The 26,197-nt window shown below is 39.9% G+C and overlaps 1 long non-coding RNA gene across 1 annotated transcript in view; it reads left to right on the top strand.

Annotated features, from left to right (window-relative positions):
* Positions 1 to 26,197, top strand: part of LOC140599229 (uncharacterized) — a 44,029-nt gene that overhangs the window by 17,000 nt on the left and 832 nt on the right. The window lies entirely within an intron of this gene.

A 26,197-nucleotide genomic window follows, 5' to 3' on the forward strand; every position in this document is an offset into this window, starting at 1 on the left:
TGTTTGCATCTGGGGTTCATGGGGCTATCTCACCAGCTAGTTTTGTGGCCACTGCTGTCCATGGCCAGGTTTCTTGATTTCACTGGTCAGTAGCTCTGGCTGTGGGGATTTAAGAAGATCCAAAGCCGGGGATCCCTGGGTGGCACAGCGGTTTAGCACCTGCCTTTGGTTCAGGGCGCGATCCTGGAGACCCGGGATCGAATCCCACGTCGGGCTCCCAGTGCATGAAGCCTGCTTCTCCCTCTGCCTGTGCCTCTGCCTCTCTCTCTCTCTCTCACTCTCTCTCTCTCTCTGTGTGTGTGACTATCGTAAATAAATAAAAATTTTTTTTAAAAATTAAAAAAAAAAAAAAAAAGAAGATCCAAAGCCTGTGCTACGCCATTGCGGCCATCCTGCCAGGACTCTTGGGCCTGTTCGGTCTGTCTGCTTCAGCTCTTGGGGCAGGGAACTGCTAATTTAATTACAACCAACTGTCTTAGAAACCGTCACCAGCCTATAATAAATAAACGCTTCTGTGAAGGGGCTTGGAGTTACAAAGTAAGTCAAGCTCTGTTAGAACATAACTTAAAGGAACTCAAGAAGATTTAAAAACAAATGCAGGGGATTTTTTCACAGTGAGTTATCATCCTGGGCTGGGTAAGATATGTCGTTTATGCACATTTTGCATTCTTCACCCCAGTAGAGAACAATTCTCACAGTTGGATGTCCGACTCAGTAATCTGTCGGTTTTGCCTGACTAAAGTCACATCATTGATTGATGCCAAATCTTGCTCAATTAAAGGTTCATTTTTCTTTTGGCCGTTGGCAAATGCAACATTGATTATGGGTTATTAGCTTCCACCCCCTCAGATTTTGAATGTACGAGGAGTGATTGCCTGCATACCAACTACTGCGGCAGCAGCGAGGCTCCCCCCGCCCTCTGTCCCGGGTGCAGGGACACCTGCCAACGTGTCTGCCTGCAGGGAGGGCGAGGTGGCATCTCAGTCAGGGCATTAGAAAAAAGGGATCTTTTCCCAGTCCCCATCTTCCTGCCGCCACCCCCTCATCTTCGGGCTAAGAAAAATGGTGGTATTTTGTGAATATTTGGGTACTTTAACTTGTCTAATTATTCATTTGTTTGTTTTATTCGTTCAGTAAGGATTCTTGGGGACCAGTTTGTGGGGCAGATGAAAACCGTATAGAGGCTATAGAAGGAGGAGACTGGGTGAGCCCTGTGTGAAAGCAGTCTCTGCTTCTTCGCAAAAGTTGCTGAGCAGGATATGGAAACTGTGAGCCACACCTTCCCATCAGGGCCTTCCTCTGAGGTTTTCTGAGGAGAGAGGAGACATCAGGCTTGACGAGTTTTTTGCTCACCGTCTTCCACTTTGGGATGGCCCCGGGCCCCTCCACATGCTCTGGTCTTGAGCTGTGCCTCTATCCATACCACAGCTGTCCAAGGATGAAAGTAGCTGCTCTTCCCCACAGGCTGAGGCCTCCATGAGGAGTATGCTTCCAGGATGGGTCTGAGGCCCAAGGCTGCTTCTGTGGGGGTTCCTCGCCCCATCCCACCCTGTCTGGATCGGGCCCATGAGTCTCCACCACCACCCAGGGCCTTTGCTTGCTAGGGCTCCTGGAACAAATGACCACAAATTTAGTGGCTTAAAATGCTATGTATTTATTATTTACATTTCTGAAGGTCAGAAGGTCAGAAGGTCACTGGTCTAAGATCAAGGTGCTGGCACAGGCAGTTCCTTCTAGAAGCTCTAGGGGAGACTCTGGTCCCTTACCTTTTCCAGCTTCTAGAGGCCATCTGTGTTCCTTGACTCCTGGCTGCCTTCCTTCATCCTCAAAGCCAGCAGGGTAGTGTCCTCTCTCTTAGTATCCTCTGCTTTTATCTTCATACCCTCTTCTCTGAATCTCCTGCCTCTCTCTTAGATGAGGACCCCTGTGACTGGATCCACCTGAGTGAACTGAGATAATTGCCCCGTCTCCAGATTCTTAAATGAATCACATCAGCAAAGCTGCTTTGGTTGTGTAAGGTCCCATTCACAGTTCCTAGGGATTATGACGAGGACATATTGAAGTGATTCATAATGTTGTCTGCAACTGTCTCCACCATCCATGGCCAGAAACTCTTTTCATCCCGTAAAACTGAAAGTCTATGTACCCAACTCCTTTGATCCCGACCAAAGCAGATAACTCCTCTGGTCTGGCATTCGTCAAAAATGGTAATAGCGAGAGCTAACATTTGATGAACACTTGCCACGAAAGTCCCAGGCCACATAAGAGCTTTAGATACATTTTCTCATTTAATTCCTCCCCAGCATCTTAGTGAGAAACGTGAAGCATGAGAGATTACACAGCTCACTGAGTCACCGAACTAGGGGGCACCCAGAACAAGTGGTCCAGACGCACCCTCCAGCTGCACCCCACTTTCCTGGGAAAGGTCTGCCAGGATTCTAGGGCCCTCATAGATAAAGAGTTGTTCCTGAATGCTGCCTGCAGCCAGGGTACTTAAAGGATTTCACACGAAAGGCTGAAGGTAAAACTTCTCAGAAGCCTTTGTGGCCAGTGTCAATTAAACACCACTGCTCCAGGAGGTTGTTAATCAGACACTTCTGTCTAAAACCTAATGCTGCTGAAGCAAGCAGGACTTCTCTACAAGTTACAGAATAACTGTCAAGCTTGTTAGTGGAAATTCCCCCCAGCCCTCCCCCATGTGGCTTGCTGCTGACGCTGCTGCAAAAAAATGCCTCTGCCTGCTTTTTCCAGCCATGGTTTCTAGACGGGTCTCTCATCTCATTGCTTGCTATTAGTGGTGATGGTCCTGTGGGTCTTCAGGAGTCAATTTTCTTTCTGGAAGAGAACTAGCAAATCTTCACAGGAACTCTGGCAACCCTGTAATCCAGCTGACTGCTGTGTGAAAGATCGGCCAAGAGATCAGAGTTTAGGAGAATGAAAAGGGCTCGCAGCCACTTGCCCTGAAGAACATGAGCCCGTGGAGAATCCAGGAAATGAAAATAAAATGCCCGGTTTGAATAGGGAGCCAACGAGACAAATCTTGTCTACGGTTTGGTGTTAAATGATGCCCTTAATCCCCTGCTCTTGGGACCTGGTATCTCTGCTGAACTTTGATCAGCCTTGGCTCAGAGTCTTTGCCTTCCCTGCACTGATGTTCAGGGCTGTTTGCAGGCACGGTAAATATTTGTCCTGTCAAATGGCATTTGGCTCTTCACATGTCTTGTTTAAGAGATAAATGTCAGGGATTTCTTCTCTTTCTCTCTCTCTCTCTCTCTCTCTCTTTAGTGGGGATCACAAGGAGATATACGTACATTAATATCATTTCTACTTCCCTACCAACTGTGAAGCCACAGATAAAGACTTATATCATCAGAGTTCTCATCTCCTGATTGGGTTTGTGTCAAGTAAAAGTGAAGTCACCCCCGCCTCAGTGATATACGTGTTATCAAGAGCACAGCCTGTTCCAGACCAGAAGCAATTTCGTTCTGACATGTCTCTGTTATTAAAAAGTTAAGGAAAGTAGGGAAGGGAATACAAAGATTAGATCTTTCAAAGATGAAACTACAAAGTTAATGGCACTGGGCCATCTGTTTGGAGAGGTGAGGAAATCCACAGTGACTAGGATTTCATGGGGAGGAGATCCAGGGAATCTACAGAAAGGAAAAAAGGAAGGAAAGAAGAAAAAAAAAAAGAACACTTTTGCCCTATAGATATTATGTAAAGATTACAAGGATAAAGAGTTATAATCAGTTAGGAAGGAGGAAAAGCATTGGGGTAATGGAAGACCATCCCCTTTATCCCTGCCACAAATTAAAAGAACATGACTGGAAATGACGACTTCATACTTTCCTAACTGCACATTTATAAATGGCAAAGGATGCATGGCAAAGTGAGTAAGAGGTCTTTTTGTATGTGCTTTTGGGCAACTGGGACAATGATTCTGATTGACCTTTGGGAACTTTTTTTAGTTGAGGAAGGAGGTGTGGTGAGAAGCAGTAAGGAAATGTACTAATCCTGGAGGAGGGGGTTATGTGCTTCCAATAGTTGTACTTTGCCCACTGCCACTGGGGAGAGAGTCACATAACAGTAATCATCACTCTTGTGACGCTTATGTGCCCTCACTCTGCAACTAGTCCCCTCATTAAACTCCCTTTCATCACCCTCTTGGAGTGTTCCGGTTTCTTCCAGGATCCTAATCTATACCAAAGGCTGTGCTGAGGAAGAGACTTTTAATTAGAAACTAACCAAGGGAAAGAATTGGTGGTGGGGAGAGGGTCCCAAATAGAGAGAACATGTTCAAATCCTGTTGGCTAGAGTGAGCCAGACACATTTAAGAAACTAGAATGAGGCTGGGGAGGTAGGTCAGGACCCAGGGCCTGGTGTACAGCTGTGTAGGCTGAGTACTGCACAACTTCAAGGGTAGTCTTCATCCAGAAGACTGATGTGAATGGTAGCCTCTGAAGTTGGACAATGTGGTAGCCCAACTGGGGCCAGTTCTCGCTGAATCTTAAAGGCCAAAATAAATATTCACTCAAGGATTTGAATCTGGATTCTAAGAGCAATGGAAAATCATTGATGAACTTTTAAAAGGGTGAGTGTGCATGTGTTTACATGCATTTACTTGTGTTTGTATGTGGGGAGGGGATCAGATGTACACTATAGAACATTTCATTGGGCTTTTATTTTTCAAATATTCAATAGCCACTTGGGGGAAAGGATGTGCAGGGAAGACTGATGAAAAGGTCAATACTGTTGACCAGGTGAAATATGATGTTGGCTTAGAATGATAGCAGGAAGATGGAACGAAATGGACACACTTAGGACCTATTTAGCAGATAAGCTCAGGAGTACCTATTGGTGGGTTAGATGTAGAGGGCAGGAGAGGAGGAGATGAGTATGGATCCAGATTAATTCTGGCTGCTGCAGCTTATTAAAGGATAGTCCCAATCCTGAGCTAGGGTGCACCAAATCAGGACCAACTGGAGGACTAGGCTGAGAGGTCAACTGACTTGAGATATCCAAGGGAGTCTCTAAAGTATGAAATGCTACTCAGAGATTACATGAGATGGAAAACTGTCTGCTGTGTTTAGCAACTTGCAGATCATTACTAGCCTTTGTGTGCATTGTCTGGGTGGAGGAAAGAACCAGATCTGGGGTGACTGAGAATGAGATGCTAACAAAAGCAGCCAGCTTTCCAGATCCTTAGTTTTCCCAGGGCGGAGAGACGGAGGGTGTCCATTGGAGGAGAAGGAGGGTGTTGAGTGAGAGCTTGTTCTTTTTAATGGGAGAGCACTTATGGGGGAATCCAATTGGAATACAGAGATTGCATGTACAGAAGAGACAAGAGATCACTGAAACTTAAAATTAAGTCCTCCTGCTGGGCAGTGACTGAGCTGGGTTTGAGCCCAGGGTTTTGCTGGTAGCACACAAAGCCCAAGCTCTTCCTTTAGGCCACACAGCATCTGCCAGGGCAAGTCTCAACTGCAGGTGTGGGATTTGTATGTCTGGGGGACTTCACTGGAGGTCGTTATCAATAGGCCCCTTCTTGTCCCTGTAGGATGACATCTCCCCACCACCACCACCACCACAAACCCTCCCTGAGCAGTCTCAAACTCTTCTAAGATGCAATTATCAAGAACCACAAGGCGGGGGATGTCTAGGTGGCTCAGTGGTTGAATGTCTGCCTTTGGCTCCCCTGCAGGGAGCCTGCTTGTCCCTCAGCCTGTCTCTGTCTCTTTCTGTGTGTCTCTATGAATAAATACATGAAAAAAAAAAAAAAACCCAGAAGGCCAGCCCTCAGAGAACACTGATCATAGTCCTACTAACTCAGCAATGATTAAGACCCCCTGTTCCCCAATCTGTTCCTGGTTTGCCATCCTGGGATGTCAGCATTTACCCAGAGCCCCCCTGGTTGCAGGACACAGCAGCTAAAACCACAGGGGCTGACAAAAACAATGGGAGTCACAGTGACTGCTTTTGCTGAGCCTTACTTTGGGACTTTGTCCACACTAGAGACAGGCTCATTTTTCACTAACACAAGTTGTACTTGTTTTGCTCCATCTGCTGAGAAATAATTTCCTCGGGAAGAGACTGGGACTCAGACTTGAATATTTGGCTTAGGGTAGGTCTGGTCCTTGAATGCCCTGTGATCTCTGCTTCTCCTTCCCAGTTACTGTGGAGCCTGGGGAAGGACTCATGCTCTCTGCACAAGGAGCAGTTAAGGCTGGATTTGGAGCCTGGTTGGCTCAGGGCCTCTGGGATTTAGACCCATCCAGGCTGGACTCTTCCTTTTTCCTTTGTGGTCTCTCTTGTACCTTTCCAATTTGAATTTGTTTAAAATTGTCACTAGATTGTACAGCCTTGCTTCAAAAGACTTTTTCCATTGTGAAATAAAGAGTCTTTAAAATATGTAAATGCTTATGCAAAATGTGCCTTCCCACCACCAATTCCTCCTTCCTATCCCAGTCCTGCCGCTCAGACTGCAGTGGTTCAGAGGATAGATGAGGTCACAGAGGAGCAGGAATCTGGGGCAGATGTTTCCATGACTACCACTTACTGAGCACTTACTCTGTGCTAGGAAATATGCCAAGCCCATTACATGCATTATCTCATTTTCCTTCACAACAACTCTTAGGGTTAGATTATTATTATTTTTTTATTTTAACAGAGGGATTGAGTAACTTGTTCGAGAACACAGCTTCTGGCAGGGCCAGGGTTGTAAGCGTGGCTCACATAACTGAAATCCAATACCCGTGAGCACAGTGCTTTCTAGTCAGTTGTCTCCTCAGCCAGGTATGAGGATGGTGGTGCTGGAGGGTTGAAGATCCAAAAGGGGAAGGTTTGAGTCATCTGGGTGCTACTGCCTTAGGAGAGCAGGCCTCAGACCTACTACCATATTTTGAGTAATGGAAAGGCAGACTCCGAGGTCAGAAACGGGTTCGAATATCACTTGGGCACTCAGGACTGGGGAGTCCCAGGCAAGCCGAGTATGCAACCTCAGCCTGTTCCTCACCTATCAAATGGTAAGAACAATACTAATATCCAACAAATCCCTCCACCTATCTGCTTCTCATGTTCTATTCCTTATTTCTAGGATATAAATGAGTGCATGGCACTTAAGAAGTGCCACTGAAATAGTGGATATTATTTTCAATTTACTCATTCATTTATTTAACAGACATTTGACTATTCAGTTATTTTACCCCACAAGCACAGTACATAGGGCTTAAGAGTTTTTCAAGCACCTGCAAGAATGTTTGATGCCTAAAATACAATTATTAGTTCCAACACAGAAAGCAACTTCCTGTAGATTCAAAATTAATAAATGTTAACATTGAGTGTGTCTACTAAACTAACATTATTACATCAGCCAGTTGACTGTGGACAATTTAACTCTTTTCTAATCATGTATAAATAATAAATATAATCATTTACAGCACAAGAACAAAGTAAAGAATTTAACGTTAACAGATACTTTTTTAAAGATAAAACCATGACTGTCATATAAATATATATGTCGTATATATAAATATATGTCAGATATTTAATTTATTAACTAATAAGGAAATCTGCAAGATGTTACAACTGCCTCAAAGGAGAATTCCAAGAGCAGAGACAAATGTAGTCCATGAAATGAATGCACAGATACTTACAAAACTGGTTTTTCCATACTAGTGGTGGGGAAGGGATCACCTGTTCCTCCATCAGATAGAATTAATTTGCATGTTTATAGACAATAATTATTGTCTTGTTATTATATTAAAAGATAACAGAATTGTAAAAATAGAATCTAAGACGATGAAAGGTTTAAATTTCATAGAATCAGATAAGCCAAAATGGTATGCTCTGGATGACACATAGTTTGCCAATGAATATAGCCAGCAATTTTTTTTTGGTACTCTTTTTCTTTTTTTCTTTCTTTCTCTCTTTTTTTCTTTCTTTCTTTCTTTTTCTTTATTCTTTCTCTTTCTTTCTTCTTTCTTTCTTTCTTTTTCCTTTCTTCCTTTCTTTTTCGTTTTCTTTCTCTTTCTCTTTCTCTCTCTCTCTCCCTCCTTCCCTCCCTCCCTCCCTTCTTTCCTTCCTTTCTTCCTTTCAGATTTATTTACTTATTTGGGAGAAAGAGAGAGAGTACACATGAGTAGGGGTGAGGGAGAGGTGCACAAAGGAAAAGGGAGAGAAAGTCCCATCCTAAGCAGATCCTGCTGAGCATGGAGCCCAACTTGGGGCTCGATCTCACAACGCTCAGATCACAACCTGAGCTGAAACCAAGAGTCAGATGCTAAACTGACTGGGACACCCAGGTGCCCCTCTTTGGTACATTTCAAAGTCTGTCACAATTTTTTTTAAAAAAAAATTTATTTATTCATGAGATAGAGAGAGAGAGAGAGGCAGAGACACAGGCAAAGGGAGAAGCAGGCTCCATGCAGGGAGCCCGATGTGGGACTCGATCCCAGGACCTCAGGATCACACCCTGGGCCAAAGGCAGGCGCTAAACTGCTGAGCCACCCAGGGATTCCCCTGTCACAATTTTTTTCTGATAGTCTCTCTTCATTTCTCATGATTATAGAATCTCAAGGAAAGATTGTTCTTGACCACAAAATAAAATTGATTTCTTTTTCTTTTTTTTTCTTAAATTTATTTTGAGAGACTGAGAGCACATGCAAGCAGGGGAAGGGACAGAAGGAGAGAGAATCTCAAGCAGACTCCACATTGAGTGTGAAGCCTGACATGGGGCTTGATTCATGATCCTGAGATCATGACCTGAGCTGAAACCAAGAGTGTTGCTTATCCAACTGAGCCATCCAGGTATACCAAGATTGATTTCAATTAAGTTTGGCTTGATTGGCTTGATTGTTTACATAAATGCAGCAAGGATATTCATAAACATATAGGCTTCCTTAAGTTTGCTTTGTAAATCTTGAGCTATATAGTATTGAACAACTGCTAATGATATAAAATTAACTTCTGTCTGAGAATTTTCAAAAGAAATCTCAGATGGATTTAAAAGCCTCTACTACTTATTATTTTGAGACTAGGAAACCAGTTCTAAGAAATGGTCTCCACTGAATTTTACTGCTATACCTATGAATTTAGGTGAATTCTTCTCTTCTTAAGTTCCCTAAATATCCTGTAGTTCTTGGTCTGCTAGGAAGTGCCCTGCCTAACCACCTGAAAGGCTTAGGACCCTGCCAGCCAGGGGCCAGGCTAGCTTTCCTGAGTTTTGGAGTTCTGTAAGTACAGCTAAAACAAAGTGGTGGGCATATCTGACTAAATGACCCTTCAGATAAGGCCCATATTGCATAATCGTGTGCAATTATATCCTGGTAAAAAGGAAGGCTGCAAACTATTCAAATAACTGTATTGCCATGAAAAGTGAGGAGATTCTTTAGTGTTTCTGAGTTCTGGGGACCCGGTGAGAATCAGATATCACTTAAAATCTGTTTCTTTGTTTTGTTTTGTTTTTTAAATAGATTTTATTCATTTATTCACAAGAAACACAGAGAGAGGAAGAGACATAGGCAGAGGGAGAAGCAGGCTCCCTGCAGGGAGCCTTATACAGGACTCAATCTCTGGACCCTGGGATCATGAGGAAAGCCAAACAAAGGCAGACACTCAACCACTGAGCCACCCAGGTGCCCCACTTAAAATCTGTTTCTGTTTACAAAAGCAGAATTTACTAAATTGTGTTATAGAAGTGTAAAAGGAAAGAGAAATGGCTTTCTTATAGATCTGGAAGATATATTGTTTTTAATGAGCAGTATTCCAGATAACCATAATAAAATTTCCCTTTTTGGTTTATTTAGTCTGATAGTTAATTCTTGTTCTACTAGATCTTGGGAACTGAAAAGAGTTTTGGAAACCTTGACTCGGGTCACTGATACAGTCTGAAAGTTATCTAAGGGATGTCACTTCTTAAGTCTGCACCTAAGAGTCTGTTATTTTAAATGTCCATCAATTGAAGGACCTGGTAAAGTCCTTTTCAATGAGACTCTGAGACTGGACTTTGTTCAAGACATAAGTCTGGCCCTTCCCTCATAGCATCACCTCAGAGAAGCATTAGCTTAAAACAAAAACTGTTTGTAGATAACAAAGATTCAAAATGGCTGTGGTTAATTTATCACTGATAATTCTGAAATGAAGAAGATTTCATGATATGCAAAACAAAGATAATAAAATCATTTAAAAAATTTAGACAACCATCTCTAAGGATGTAAGCTAAGCTTCTTTCCAAAGAAACCAGTGAATACTGCATTTGGCTTATCAAAATGTATGAATATAATTTTGTAAAGGAAAAGAATCTTGAGATAGAGCATATAGTAATCCTGAGACATAACATACACAATATACCAAGAGTACACCAAAAATATCAAGTAAAGAGTGTCAGTAAATCTGGATCTTATTTTTATAAAAAATATAAATGAGCATTTATATTGCCATTCATTTACCACATTCCATGAGTAATATTCCTTGATGTACATTTCTGACTGAGAACCAATGGCCTAGAAGCCTCTAGATTCAAATTAAAGAAATAAAGTTTGACTAAGTATTTCAAATAATAACTATTTATGACTGATAACACCATACTGCTGTGGCCTTCATATATTAGGCAAAGCATCTCCAGGACACTAATAAATATAGGAAACTTGAAAGAAACTTTCTTAAGAGTTTTGATCAGTGTTTTCATTGGGGCCAAAACATATTATAGGAATCCAGAACACTGACATATTTCCAGGGATGTCCCACAAAGCATACACTTTTTAAAGTATTTATTAAATAAAATATCATTTTATTTATACCAATTTAACCCAGGGCAGGCTGAGTGTCTCTGCTGACAGTTCTTCCCAAAAAACTCTCACCATAGTCACATATCAAACAAACCTAATTATTTGTAGGACTTTTCTTTTTATAAAGTAAAAAAAAAAAATTGTGAGTTTTTCTAAGGGTTCCCTGGAAAATCTCAAAGATGGCTTTAAGTGTAGAAAACATCCTGACAGTTTTGATTTTTTTCTACATTTAGGATCCCATTTTGAGGAGGCACAATTTACAAAAGTTGCCAGAGGAGTTTAGACGACTGATTAAAATAGGCTCATAGATGTCTGAGAAATATTATTTGATTTCCTACTTAATCAAAGTGACAATAAATATTTTAAAAAATATACATGGATGACACTGCAATTAGAAAGAACCTTACTTCTTTCATAAAAAGGAAAATTTGTTCTTTTTTTCTCTTTAAATAATCAAAAATGTAATAAAGTCCACATAAAACAAAATTATTTCAGTAAGATGCAAAATCTTTTCTCTCTAGGTGATTTACATAGAAAATGAAAAAAAAATTCACCATTCACATAGTAAACAAAGGCATTCTCAATAAACCAGGTAAGCAAACGCATCAAAACAGAGTGAAATTTGCTATGATTTTAACATATTTCATAACTTCTTTTAAGATTCAGGTATTATTAGCAAAGCTAAATAGAATTCACATTCTGAATTTTTCGTTTCATTATCTTCTTTCATATTCTGGAAGAAGTTGACACTTCGCATTATAATAGATCTTAGGAGATCAAAACAAAATGTTTTATAATTCTGAGATGTCATTTATGTAAAGATGCAATTTGTTCATTACTACCCTCCTCAAATTAAATAATAGACCAGTATCCTTAAAATTCTCAGTTTTAATTGCTAATATGATATTGATAGTTATACCCACATATGCAGAAGCCCTTTGGGGTCCTCAACAAGTCTGAAGAGTAGAATGATCTGGAGACCAACAAACTGAGGACTGATGCTTTAGGATAAAACTACTCTTTTTCTTTGAAAAATCAAAGTATTTATGCAATTGGATTTCTCTTTCACTATTGCTCCTAAGTGTAGGTGCAACTACTCATATTATAACTTTTAATAAAAAGCAAGTAACTTCTCATTCATAGAGAAAAGTGGGTATGTGGTGATAATTGAGAACTTTGCCATATGCCAGCATGACAGCAAGCTAGAAAAGCTCATGAATGAAAAACTTTTATGTAGCCATGCATTTCTCTTTTATATGTTCTTAAGGTAGCAAAAATAAATATGCACACTAACATGACCCATAGATATAGTCCCTCTAGAGCATATAATTCATTATATGTTTTAGCATTTTATCTTATTTTAGGAATTATCTAGATATTCAATGACTATCCATTCATTAACTCAATTTAATACCGCTCAGGGTTTTAAGCTACCTAGGAATCTTGGAAGTCATCTTTATGCCAACATGCTACAGAACAATTTTTCTTGAAATAAAATTATGAAAATCATAATTCAATTTTGTTGAACACAAATTCACATTTTATAAGAGTATTGTTAGTTTATTTAATCAGTAACCTGTATAACCATACGAAAAATACACCAAAATAGAATGAAATGTATGCTTTTATTATCAACACTGGAAGATCAAAGAGAGCATAACTGTCCTATTAAACCATACATATTAAACTAGTTTTACTTGCCAAATGTTTACCTTAATTATATGAACTTGGATTCTTAAAATATCTTTGAATTAGTTTCTTTCAGGATTTTTTTTTTTAGTGTAGCACGTTTAAAGAATTAGAAATTCAATCCTCTCATATTAAAATTTTAAGAGTATTTGATTTATATAAGCACTTACTTTTCTCTTTAAGTCAATCAGAACAGAGATTCTTTAAAATAATTGATAACGTAATTTATAAAGACTGTCTCAAGGTAAAAATATATCACACTTACAGGAGTTAAAAGTCTGAACAATGGACACATCAACATATAGACACAAAGTAAGCTTAGAACTTCAAGTCTGTAGTTTTTGCCACGTTGAGGCATAACATGCATAGAAATACAAACACTGGGGCCTCTGCATGGCTCAGTCAGTTAAGCATTTGTCTTTGGCTCAGGTCATGATCTTGGGGTCCTGGGATCGAGCTCCACATCAGGCTCCATGTTGAGCATGGAGTCTGCTTCTACCTCTCCCCTGCTTGTGCTATCTTTCTCTCAAATAAATAAAATCAATAGAAAGAAAGAAAGAAAGAAAGAAAGAAAGAAAGAAAGAAAGAAAGAAAGAAAAGAAAGAAAGAAAGAAAGAAAAGAAAGAAAAGAAAGAAAAGAAAGAAAAGAAAGAAGGAAGGAAAGAAAAAGAAGGAAGGAAAGAAAAGAAAGAAGGAAGGAAAGAGAAAGAAGAAAGAAAGAAAGGAAGAAAAGAAAGAAAGAAAGAGAAAGAAAGAAAGAAAGAAAGAAAAGAAAGAAAAGAAAGAAGGAAGGAAAGAAAAAGAAGGAAGGAAAGAAAAGAAAGAAGGAAGGAAAGAGAAAGAAGAAAGAAAGAAAGGAAGAAAAGAAAGAAAGAAAGAGAAAGAAAGAAAGAAAGACAGACAAACATTCATTGGTCTAGATATTGAAGAGCTGTTTTCCTTCTTGATGGGTGCAAAATTCTTTGAGCTTGAAATAAACAAATAGACAAACAAGCCTAATCAACCAAATTCTCTATCATCTCTTTACATAACAAAAAATATAATTTTATATTTTTATTTATAAAAATATAATTTATTAATTCACTCACAGAGATCATTAAATGACTAGACTATAAAATCAAATTCCCAATCATTGCTTCCACCTTTGGAAGCCATAAACAAAACACACAAATGAAAGAAAACAAAACACACAAATGAAAGAAAACAAAACAAAACACAAAATTGATAGGAAAATAAAAGCTGGAGAGACTGAGTCAACAAAGTTCTATTGCTACTTTGGGTTCTCTTCTGGGTGTCAAGAATTGACATACCTGGGCTTCAGCTGCCCAGAGGATGTACTTCTCTAGCCGAACAATTTTTCATCTCAGAAACCTTTACACCAGCAAAAATTATTGAGGACCCCAAGTACCTTTTGTTTGTGTGGATTATACCTATCAATGCTTACTGTAGTAGACATTAAAGTGGAAATTTTTTAAATGTTTGTATTCTTATTCATAAGTAACTCATTGTGAATAATTCATTAAAGAGCTAACCATAGAATTACCATATGATCCAATAATTCTACTCCTGGGTATATATACACCAAAGAATTGAAATCAGGAATTCAAATAGATACTTGTAAACCAATGCTCATTGCAGCATTTTTGCATTTTTTGCAATATCCAAAAGGTGAAAATGACCCAAATGTCCATCAATAAGGGAATGGATAAACAGATGTCTTATGTACTTACAATGGAATATTATTCAGCCCTAAAAAGGAATGAAGTTTGATACGTGCTATGACAGGGATGAACCTGGAAAGCATGTCAAGTAAAAGAACAGATATTACATAATTCCATTGTACGGCATATCTAGAAAAGGCAAATTCATAGTGAGGAAAAGCAAGAGGGCACCAGTTAGCTAGGACTAAGAGAGGAGGAGAATGGGAAGAATAGCTTAATGGGTACAGTTTCTGTTTGGAGTGATGTCATTAGTATCACAAAATTGTGTGCTTAAAAATTGTTCAAATGGTGTATTCTGTGTTATATATGTGTTAGCCCAATTTTAAAAAAAAAGAAAGCAAAAATAAAAATAAAACCATTACATGTTAATATAAGTAAAATATTTTCTTGGATAAAACTATTTAAAAAATGTTTAAATGATAAGAATGATACAGTTTTACAAGTCTTTAATATCTGATTTAGAAGAAAATTCTCATAGCTGCTTCTTCATATAGTCTGTTGTGATATCTAGGCTTGGTTGAAGTATATAAAGAAAATCTGACTTCACACAAAAATGTACTTGGAAAAAGGAGAAGTCATTTAACAGCTTTTGCAGATAATTGTGGATATTCTTCTTTGGTATTACACCAGAACTTGATAAATGAGAGCTTCTTAAAGGTTATTTGCAATGTGGAATCTGAAATTACATCCTTAGGTCTATCTTGCTTTTTGAGTGGATCTCTTACCTATGCATGATTTCATAACATAAATTGATCATTTAGAATATGTTGGTTCACTGAGTCATGTAGCTCTTCCAAAGATATATTTCATTATACAATATCAAAAATCACATCAGTAAATATCACCACAAATCTCATCCAAAAATCTTTAAGTTTTGGAAAACATACAGTGATGGGTACAAGCTTTAAAAAATTCTAATTTTTGCTTGAAACCTTGGATTTCATTATTGGCAACAAATACTGTAGTTTTCTCCCTTAAGCTCACTTTCTTAGTGCTTGTGAAAATACCTGCCAAATTCCCAAGTCTAAGTAACCATTTTTGGTATGTCAGTTGGTTTTTTTTTTTTTCAAATAAAAACTGGTGTTTTATGAGAAAAAAATGTATAGTTTAGCTCACAATTTAAATATTTGCACAAAGGCTTTTCTACAAGGCAGCCATTATACTTGGCATGCAGCAAAAATGCTCTTTGTGCGTGCTTTCCATTTTGTCATACAGAATATTAAACAAAATTAACCCTTTGGGAGAGAAATTTGGCAATACCTAACAACATATCTGTTGACTTTTGGTTCAGCAATCCTATTTCTGAAGATATACCTTAACGATACAAAAAATGCTTATGTACAAGTTTATTTATTATAGCAAGGTTTATAATTGTTAAAAAAAAGGGGGGGGGGACAACCTAACAGCCTCTCCATAGAATAGTGATTGAATAAGCTATGACAGATCTACAAAATGGAGTACTATAAAGCTGTCTAAAAGAATGAGGAAGATGGGTAAGAACTGATTCACAGGATATGCTGTTAAGAGAAAAAAGCAAAGAGTAAAAGAGTAGCTATACTATGCTACTTTGTATAAGAAAGTAAGGATATAAAGAACACCCAAGATCTCCTTAGTTGTGCAAATGAATTAGAAAAAGATAAATGAGATCTATTCTCTTAAGATGGTGGGTGGGAAAGTGGTGGAAAGAAGGGATATTGGTAACGTGGTAATGGACAGCAACAAGTGACACATCCTTGAGTATGCCTTTTTGTACAGGTTTGGATCTTCTAATCAGGATATGTTATGCACACCTCAAAATATAAACAAATAAATAAAAGCAAGCAAGATGTAGGAGAAGTCAAAGTTGGAATACAAGCCATAACAAATAAACCTGTTTTAAAATGAAAAACATTGAAGAGGAAGGGAAAGAAAAAAATCCATCTGCACAACTTCGGAAAACAGTGATGCTGGCTGGATTTGATAAATCTAAAGACAAAAGGAGCTGCTCACAATTACTTTACTCTAGTTAGTAAATCTGTTTCTCATGGGGATATGTTAGCAATTCTGTAGCTACTTTATGTTTATACGAGGACTGAATAAGTGTAGATAATGAGAGTACGATTTCTCACTGTTGGAGAAAGAAGTTACAAATAAGGAATGCAGAAATACTGGAATAAGCCTTGTGGTTATTTTGGGTTGGAATCAGAAGTATTGCTAGGGACTCATGATTTTTTAAATAAATAAGTACAGATAGAAAGATATAGGTATAAATATATATGCGTGGTTTCATCCTAATTCTCTATGTTGAGAAGACCCCAATAACAATGAGTGCATTTAGTTTCCAGATTTGGGTGTCTCCGATTAAAGAAAACAGTGTTACATGGGAATAATGGTAGATTACAAGACTTGAGCATAGAAAATGCAAAATGAGCTTGGAACAATTTGTGGTACCAGGAAAAAAAAAAAAAAAGAAAAGATGTGCTTGAAAAGAGATAGGGATATGTAAAAAATATACAGGAGCTCACCTGAAGGAACAACCCATGGCCAAATTTGGAACAGTTTGAGCAACAAAATAAATAATGATAAAAATAAATAAATACATAGATAATGACAATTCGCTTGTAGTTTATAGACTGAAACAAATTTCCACCAACTCAGAAAGAAAGAAAGAGAAAGAAAGAAAGAAAGAAAGAAAGAAAGAAAGAAAGAAAGAAAGAAAAGAAAAGAAAAGAAGGGGATCCCTGGGTGGTGCAGCGGTTAAGCGCCTGTCTTTGGCCCAGGGCGCGATCCTGGAGACCCGGGATCGAATCCCACGTCGGGCTCCCGGTGCATGGAGCCTGCTTCTCCCTCTGCCTGTGTCTCTGCCTCTCTCTCTCTCTCTCTGTGTGACTATCATAAATAAATAAAAATTAAAAAAAAAAAAGAAAAGAAAAAAGAAAAAAGGAAGAAAAGAAAGAAAGAAAAATAGCTTTTTCCTACCGAACAACCCAATATCATTCAAGGAGGTAGATATTCTTGAGTAACTAGGTATGGCAGGCAGAAGAATAGCCCCCCAATGATGTTCATGCCCTTGCCTCCAGATGTTGCAAATATATTATCTCCCAAGACAAAGACACTTCATAGAGGTGATTAAATTAAGGACTTTGAGTTGGGGAGACCCAGAGATTACCTCTAGGTGGGCCCAAGGTAATCCCAAAGATCCTTGGCATTAACATGGCATCTATAAAGAACTTCCTAAGAGGATAAATGGAAAACAGTAAAATGGTCATTTTTCATTTCCAAGATGTGGAATGAACTGAAATAAGCAAGATCCTGAACTATACGCATCTATTAAGGAACTTTTTTTTTTGAGAGAAAAAGAGAGAGGGATAGGGGAAAGGCATGGAGAGGGGGAAGCAGACTCTCTGCTGAGCAGGGAGCCTGATACGGGGCTCAATCCCAAGACCCCAGGATCATGACCTGAGCCAAAGGCAGACACTTAACCGACTGAGCTACCCAGGTGTCCCCCCACCTTTTAAAAATATTTTATTTATTATTAAGGAATTTTTTTTATAGGCTTGTCAACTCTGTGAATGCTTCTGGAAGAATACATAGGGTTTTACAGAGGGTCTCAGATGAAAAGAAGGCTTCTCACATTATTTTACCTCCACTTGAAATGTCTGGCCATGTGAATGAAATACATTTCCAATTTTTAAAATGTTAATTAAAATAAATATTTATTGAAGGAATACACTGGGTATGAAAATTCATTGCAAAGACATCTTTTTGGTTTAAATTTAGACTTTCTCTTCCCTCCCCCCCCCCAACCCAATCTTCTTTCCCCTTCTCCTCCTTTTCTTCTTTAATATATTGTGCCCACAAGGGGATTAAAGTGGCTTAATTAAAATATTGCAATTTAAAAAGAACACATTGTACTCTACCCTTTGAGAAATTCATTTCAGGAGCTGATCCTTGGTGGCTTGGCACAGGAGGCTGCCTCACCAAGGAGTGGGCTGTCTCTGAGCCGTCAGGAAACTGTTTCCTTCATAGGATAAACTTGAAATCATCTTGATTTTTTTGGGGGGAGGAGAGGATTAGTTTCTAGTGACCTTTATGATCAAACTCAAATGTTTGCATGTATTATTATTTTTTTTCATTCGGGCAGCTTTTATTGACTGTCTACTGTCAGCCATGGACATGTCAGTGTTTGAAGAGGTAGATGGGAGTTTTATAACCTCAGCTTTTCACCAGTAGGCAATCTTAGAGACTGAGACAAGTGAGATGGCAGTAAGACAACCAACATTCCCAGAATTAATCACTTTTGTCTCTCCTTCATAAGACCAGGAGCCATAAAACAGGGTCAGCTAATGACGGCTCATGGCCAAAGCTGACCCGGGGCCAAATCCAATTTATGGTTGAGTCACCCCACTCTCTCTTTTTGTAAACAAAGTTTTATTGAAACACACAGCCACATCCATCTGTTTATATATTGTCTCTGGCTGCTTTCCCACCAAAATGACTGAGTTGAATAGTTAAAACAGCAACTATATGACTCTCAAAGCCTGAACTACTTATTCTCTGGCCTGAACAGAAGAAGTTTGCTGACCCCTGTGATAAACTCACCTGAGCAAAGAAGAGTCCAATGCATCATGTGGAGCTACAACCAGAACTAAACCTGTCTTAGTAGGGATTAGGAGACAGAAGAAATTGAGAGTCTGGTGGTCATTTGAGGACTGAACCTTAGCATAGTTCAGCATGCACTTTTTCTAGAAGAGCGCTCATGCATCATGACAGTACAGGCAAGCAGAATAATGGAGTTCAGCAATGAGTAAAGTCAGAACAGGTTCCACCCACATTTGCTTTTCTTGGCCAGTGGTACATGTGAGAGAGGATGGATAAATGTCGTAAGTCTACACTCATGGGTGCAGCAGCTAAAAGTATGGGATTTGATGAGCACCTAGCTGCATGAGCAAATCATAAAAACATATTGCATGAAAAAAGTAGTGTTTATGTCAAAACTGTTTATGTCAAAAATAGATGCATACAGATCAACAATTTACAACCTGTTACATCACTTATAAGCAAAAGATCTGCATTAAACACATTGCCTTGTGGGAGAGACAAAGGGAGTGGCTGTGGGAATAAGAATGAATCAATCACCTCATAAGACAATGAGGAGACCTCAACGCAGACAGATGATGACACTGTGCCGTGAGTGGAACAGTTTAATCAACTCAGGTCCCCAGCACCTGAGGTCTGAGGACAACAACATAACCAAATGGAAGGAAGGGATGGGGGGGTGGGGTGGGAGAGAAGTGAGGAAGGAGAGAAGAGACAAAGGAGGAGTGAAAGAACCTGGAGACGGGAACCCCGGGTAGCTCAGCGGTTTAGTGCCACCTTCAGCCCATGACCTGATCCTGGAGACCCGGGATCGAGTCCCACGTCGGGCTCCCTGCATAGAGCCTGCTTCTCCCTCGGCCGGTGTTTCTGCCTCTCTCTCTGTGTCTCTCATGAATAAATAAATAAAATCTTAAAAAAAAAAAAAAGAACCTGGAGCCATATTCTGATTGTGTCATAACTCTGGCAATTCAATACATTTGTAACCTTGTGACAGCAGTCAAGACTCAACTTCCAAACAACCCAGAGTCTGAATGGTGGAGGCAGTGGTGGTGATGATGTGTGTGTGCATGTGTGTGTGTGTGTGTGTGTGTGTGTGTGTGTGAGAGAGAGAGAGAGAGAGAGAGAGAGGTAAGAAGGGGTCAGAGCCATGAGGACTCCAAGCCAAATGAGGTCCAGTTCAATCTTCAGGGAATGGAGCCAGTCTAAGGTAGGTAGGCTATAAGAGTCTTAGCAAAGTAGGGTCCAGGTTCCAGTTGGGATCCACAGCCCAGATGAGAGCTTGCTGCTCTGGCACATGGTGTGAATCAGGAGAGAAGACTGCAGCTCTTTGGACACTCACCTCAGGCATATTAGGTCATTAATTTAGTCTATTCTGGGGAGTGGGTTCGGAATATGATAGTAGGTTTCTATTGACTCAGGGACTGCGCCGAAGCCTTGGGCAACTGTGGGTTCAAGGTCATCAGAGATAATCTTCGGATTCTTTGGGCAAATGTCATCATCCCTCTGTGCTTAATTTCCACAATTTGATATAATATGTGTTTTGACTGCCTCAATGGACTGTTTTGCTGATCAAATGAAATGACACATCTGGAAAAACTCTGGAAAAAATAGAGCACCCCACACCTTAGTTACTAATATATTTAAGCATTTCTTAGAAAATAATTCCTCCTTCTTATCTACTCCATCGGTTTGCTGGAAAGAAAGAAAAAAGGGAGCTAGTAATATCTCCTAGCTGCCAATTTACTCTGCAAGGCTTAAGAGAAAACACATCAGCTTTTGTTATTTTGGTAATTTTCTTCAAAAGGAACCTGTATTATTACACATAATTTCATCCTTAAATTCTCAAACATTAAGTCAGTCCTTTCCCCTAGTTTTCAAACACTTCTGAGCTGTAGCTCAGGACCACCCAGTTTACAGCTGGCTCCCCCTGGGCCACCTGCACTGCTGACCCCCCCAGGCTTTATCTCAGGGTGACCCATTCGCAGACCCATTAGCCTCACAAACAGGAGAGATGGGCAAGATACTGGAGTTCACCAGTCAGTGGCTTTATGGGTAAGGAAAGATATACTAAGATTATAGTTTTCAAAGAATACAATAAATATACTGGTATCATTTTCTATTATCAAATAATTTAATACATTTCTAAACTACACTTTTTCTCTTTTAAAAAATAATTTGAAAATTATTAGCAGAGCCTAACTAGAGAGTTAAATTCACTTGTTACCCAGCTAACATTTGGGACACACACACACATATATATATTATATATATTATATTCATTTCTGCAATATCAACTTCAAATTACATATACAGTTCTGTCATCGGCTGCTTTTAAAATACAGTATTTCATCACTAGTACCGTTTTATGTTACTAAATTTTCCTCAGTAACATGAGTTTTAAGTACCAAATACTATTTGGTCACATAAATGTGTCATAGTTGATTGACCTTTTCTGTAGTTAGTAGCTAGGTTACTTATATTTTTTTACCATTAAAAGTGACGTTTTCACGAATATTCTTTCATATGCATCTTTAATAACATTGCTGATTGTTTCCTAGAATAGATTCATGAAATTCGAACTACTGGGACAAAATATGCTGAGATTTTTAAGTCTCTTGATACTTAGTTCCAAATTGTTTTTCATAACCACTTATATATATTATATTATATTCCAATTGGTAGCAGCATTGAGTCTCAGCTTTAAAAAACAAAAAACAAACACACACACACACACACACAAAAAAAAAACCTTGCCTATTTGAGAAGTGCAGGGAACAAATTGTTTTGTTCTTCCCAGCATCCCTTTGGGGAACATTCCTACCCCTGTTCCATAATCATTCAAATCAGACCCTAGAAGCATAAACACTATTCAGCAATGACACGCATATTGTATGCCTCCATGTGACGACACCACTTATTTTCTTGCTGAAATTGGCTTTGCATCATAAAAAAACAAAACTCTCACAATTCATCTTGATTATTTTAGAAAATGTCTTATGCAAACAGCATCCTGCATTCATATTACTCTTCTAGAGGAATCCAGGCTTCACTGGGTCAGGGCTTCCCTCTCAGTGATAAAAAGCTCTCCAGAGTATCTTTTCTTTTTGGATTTTTGGCTCCACACAGTATCAGCCCCTGATGTAGCCGATGCAAATGATGGTATTTCTAGCTCAGTGTGTAATAACTTATGGAAGGAAAGTGTGTAGAAAGGCTAGGCTGTTCATCCAGTGTAAGCTAGGGAGGAATGTGATGGAAAACATGTGAGCCTACCAAAAGCATGCAGGAGACAGAGGTTTTAAAAAAGTGTGTGAAATGAAGCAAAACAGCAGGAGGACTATGTTTTTCAGAGTTTGAGATGTAAACAAAAAGATGAGTCCTGACATAAAAGATACATTGATTTTCACTGTCTGGCTTTGATTGTGGAGAGAGGCAGGGGTGAACTAGGGAAAAAAATCCAGAAACCTTGGGGAGAGCATGATGAAGAACCTATATGCACAAAAGCCTGGACTCAGGGATTTGGGTTCAAGAAACTTCCAGTGAAGACCTGGGATCTCCTACTGGATGAGGGCAGGCTCCATCGAAGAGCTACCTGCAATTTACCTGTTCACACATTGCTCCTTTCTAAGGGTCGTCAGCAGTTAAATAGCTCTCTTTCATTATTGAGTACAGAAGTTAAATACTCATTATGGTTGTTTTACTAAAGAGTTATGATGTAGTAGGGGGGAAAAGGACACTTCAGTTTGGAGAAGAGTGCTTATATCTCTCTGGGTTAGACATTCCTAAAAAAAAAAAAAAAGCTTATTCGTAACTCAAGGCTTCACGGCTTCCCTTTGGCAGCTTTTGGAATTGTTTGCATCAAGACTGGATGGAAACAGTCAGTCTCTGGAGGGTTTACCTGGCAAACTTTACAGAATAGTTGCTCTGAGTCACCGCTGGGAAGAGATGCTGAAGGGGAAAGAAAAAGGCATAAACTAACTATTATAGGCTAAGAGAAATACCCCAATTAACTTTCTGTTTTAGCAAAAGTTAAACGTGTGCACTCCCTAACCACCACTATAATGGGCTGATCAAGCTATTAAGCTATTATTTCTCAGTTCTAATCCACCTTTCTGCATCATATTTAGTGATACTGGAGCACATTCCTGCTTTGCCAGAAGGCTCTCCATTAGGCTGTTCAGTAGGGGGCATTACAGGGAGACAGTGATGCTAGAGAAGGGACACCCATCAGCCCAGCCAGCAAGGCACTGGGGTGCAGTGGGCTGCTTTCTGCAGTGGCCATGTCTGTGCTACCATAGAATTCTTTGAGTGTTCTTTCAGATGCCTAGGTAAAAACCTTCTATCTAGCAGTTCTGGATAAATTTATTCTGCATAAATAACTGGTGTGGGGTCTGACTTTTGACTGACCCGTGAGCCTAAATAGATCTTTCTACACAATCAGGTGGCCAGAAAGGTACGATCGCCTCTCTTTCTGATATAGTGTTCCAGCTTGTCCGTCACTGGCTGTGAACAGATAATCCAAATGTGGTATGTCCATACAATGGAATAGAATATTATTTGGACATAAAAAACAATAAAGTAGTAATACATGTTATAACATGGATGGATCCTGAAAACACGATAAGTGAAAGAAGCCAGCCACAAAAGGCTACATATTATATATACAATGCCAATTACATGAAATTTCCCAAATAGGCAAGTATATAGAGATGGCAAGTAGATTAATGGTTACTTTGGATGGGGGCAGGAGGAGAAGGAGATGAGCAAGGGGAGGCGGGGAATGGGGATTGATTGTTAACGGGATTTTTAATGCAAGATGAAAATGTTTTAAATCAGAGTGCAGTGATGGGTGCACCATCCCATGAATACATTAAAAAGCATTGAATTGCACCCTGTAAATGCGTGAGTTGTACTGTATGTGGATTATATATCAAAAACCTGTTAAAAATGGCAGGACTAGTCTCTGGAGGCCTATGATTTCTAATATTCCGCTTAACATTCTTACCTGTTCCATAAATATTTCTTGAGACCTATTGTGTGTTAGAAACCGCTCTGGGTATTGGGAATATAAAGATCAGTTGGACACAGTTCTCATCCTAAAGAGTTTATAATCTGTTACGCAAAAGAGGTGTAGCCAAATAATCAGTGCAAAGCGGTAATGACATCCCACGGTACATGTTCTTGGTAGAAAGAAGAACTATTTAAACTCTCCTTTTTTAAATTTTCTTTTACTTTTATTTTTAAAAAAATTTATTGGAGTTCAGTTTGCCAACATATAGCATAACACCCAGTGCTCATGCCATCAAGTGCCCCCCTCAGTGCCCATCACCCTGTCACCTCAACCACCCACCCCCTTTCCACCACCCCTTGTTCGTTTCCCAGAGTTAGGAGTCTCTCATGTTTTGTCACCCTCACTGATATTTAGAATAATATATTTAAACTCTTCTTTGATGGCTGCATGCTAAGGGAGTGCCAATCGGAGGAAGAGTGGGTGGTCCTAGGATGCTGTGTAGGAGTCCTGCACCTGGCATAGGGGATGGGCATTGCAGGCAGGGAAGCGAGCGCACCCATCGGGAAGCTAAGTGGTCCCTGGGGGGGGCAGACACCCAGGGGGAGGATGGACTGGAGGACAGCTGAGCTGGAACCTGGGCCTCTGGCTGGTTTTTCCTGTTTTCCCTCAACAATCCTGCCTCTCCTCTCTCAGCTGCTGCCTCTCCTTTGCCCCCGATTCCCATGTAAACGTCCTTGGCCTCAGTCTCTTTTGCCAGCCAGCCACGCTTTCTCCTCTTCTTCTTACTATCTTCCTTGTCTCTCCACCATGATGGTTGCAATAATATATTGTCTATTTGCTCTTCTGCAGCAGATCTTCTGTCCCTTCTGCTCTTTCCCTATTAGCGCCACTTTGGCAGAAGGTTCCGGCTCGTCTCTTTGATCTGTGAGGCTCCTTAAAGGTTTTGGTAGCTAAAAATCCGGAGGTCAGTGTTATGCTAAGTTCTGCTTTCTGTACTTGACCAAGGACAAGCGCTTATTAGTATTCAAAAATGATACATTCTTGTATTTTCTCCCTAATGTTTTTCTCAAATCAGGAAGACAGAGCACAGGGGTCCCGTGACTGGGGCATCCATTAGACATGACTATCATCTTGCGGTTCCTGGAATCTCCCAGGGTCGTGTCTTTTGCTTGGATACCAGATTTGTCAAATGAAGAATGTGGTCCTCTTGCCCAAAACACTTTTTTGACTTTACTCACAATGACACTGACACAGGAAACCACATGCCTTGGCTCTGGAGTTGTGAAGTTAACACATCTGGTCCTGATAGTCTCTTTGCCAAGGTATCATCTCAACCAGGTAGTGACCAAATACAAGAATATTTTGTGGAGTTAGGCTTGAGTAAGGGGAGAAGTGACAGGTGGCAGAGAAGGGAAGGGAAAAAGCGAAGATGATCTGGAAAAAAAGAAGCGGGGTTGGGGGGTAGTGGGGTGGGGTGAGGATGGGTGGGGGATGGTTAGGGATCATATTCAAACCAGTTTATGCCAAGAGTGAGTTATCTACAGTGGGGCAAAGTGTTATTGCCTCTGATGTGCCCCTCATTCCTAAAGCCAGTTATAAAAATTTTTGGAAAAATAAGAAGAAAAATGAAGTTGATGTTTGTTGGGGACTATACTGTGGTGGCATGTGGGCACCAGTGTCAGCTGATGGGACAGTTCAGTGGATCACAGCGGGGAGAAGGCCAGCCAAGCTTACCACAGATAAGCTTGCATACCCACCTCAGCAAGGGGGTGGGTGTCGCTGCTGGTCATGGAGGCCTGTCTGGATCTTCTAAAAGAGGCCACTTGAGGAATTCACATTTAATAGCTTGCCAGTATTTCTTTTAAATTTTATTTTCAATAAATATTCATATCACAATTACTATCAAAGATTAGTCATAGAAATTAAATTTTCTTTTTTAGTTGTGTCCCCAATGTACCTTGTCAGCATTATGAAAATGAATGTTTTCTTGAAAATGGATTTTCGGAGGGCAGGAAATGACTCCTGGGAGGGAGTGGGGGAAGTATGTCTCCACCCTGTGTGTAGTGAAGGCTGGCCTTCCTAGGCCTCCTGGGTCTCCTGGGCCTTCCCACCTCCCCACCTCGCTGCCCCTCCTTCCTCCAGCTCCCCAACTGCACTGAAGGGCCCACCCTGACTCTCCCTGCTTTCTGCACTTTCTTTTCTCTCTGCAAAAACATAGCTCTGATAATCTCAAATATCCCTTGGCCTGCCAGGTTTGTATTATGTTGGAAAGTCAAAAATTCTGAACAGAGAGAGGTATCAAGCCTTCCCCTGGACTTCCTTTTCCTTTCTACTCCTCAATTCTCTCTCTCCCCACCCTAATCCCACCCTTTCCCCCAAGAACAAAGCAATATAGCCCTCAACTACCAAACAAGTGC

Source organism: Vulpes vulpes, chromosome 6, assembly GCF_048418805.1.
Source record: "Vulpes vulpes isolate BD-2025 chromosome 6, VulVul3, whole genome shotgun sequence".
In the NCBI taxonomy this organism is placed as follows: Eukaryota; Metazoa; Chordata; class Mammalia; order Carnivora; family Canidae; genus Vulpes; species Vulpes vulpes.